The sequence below is a fragment of the Rhagoletis pomonella genome, unplaced genomic scaffold (genome assembly GCF_013731165.1).
Source record: "Rhagoletis pomonella isolate Grant_MI unplaced genomic scaffold, Rhpom_1.0 Rhpom_scaffold_00003, whole genome shotgun sequence".
Taxonomy (NCBI): domain Eukaryota; kingdom Metazoa; phylum Arthropoda; class Insecta; order Diptera; family Tephritidae; genus Rhagoletis; species Rhagoletis pomonella.
In genome coordinates, this window is record NW_023458557.1 from 36,367,668 (window position 1) to 36,368,134 (window position 467).

Below are 467 nucleotides of genomic sequence, written 5' to 3' on the forward strand. Positions count from 1 at the left end.
ACAAATGAAGATATGTGATATGAAAGAGATATATGTATATATTAAGATCTTGCTTAAAACATCTTTTTTAGCTAACTAAACAATTGCGCCTTACACTGCTTTGGTGAGATCTCTTCATATGTTCATTGCTACGTTCACAAAAAATAAAATGCTCTAATTTCACGCTTAAGTAGCGATTTTTAAAACATTTAAAAAACGTCATTAATGAAAATTGAGTTTTTAACGAAAAAAACTTTATAGAAAATATAAAATTTTGGCCTATTTAAAAAAACATCCACATTTATACTGATCGGAAAAAATAAGTATCCCGCAAAAATTCGTCTAAAAATGTATCCAATTGGATCTATTTAGATCCAAACGGCATCCCTGCACACAAGTGCTCAGAGAGCGCTCAGCATTCTTTAGGGGTAGCTCACAAGCAGTGTTGCCAAACATGGGCTTTTCCTACCAAAACTGGTAGGTTTTTT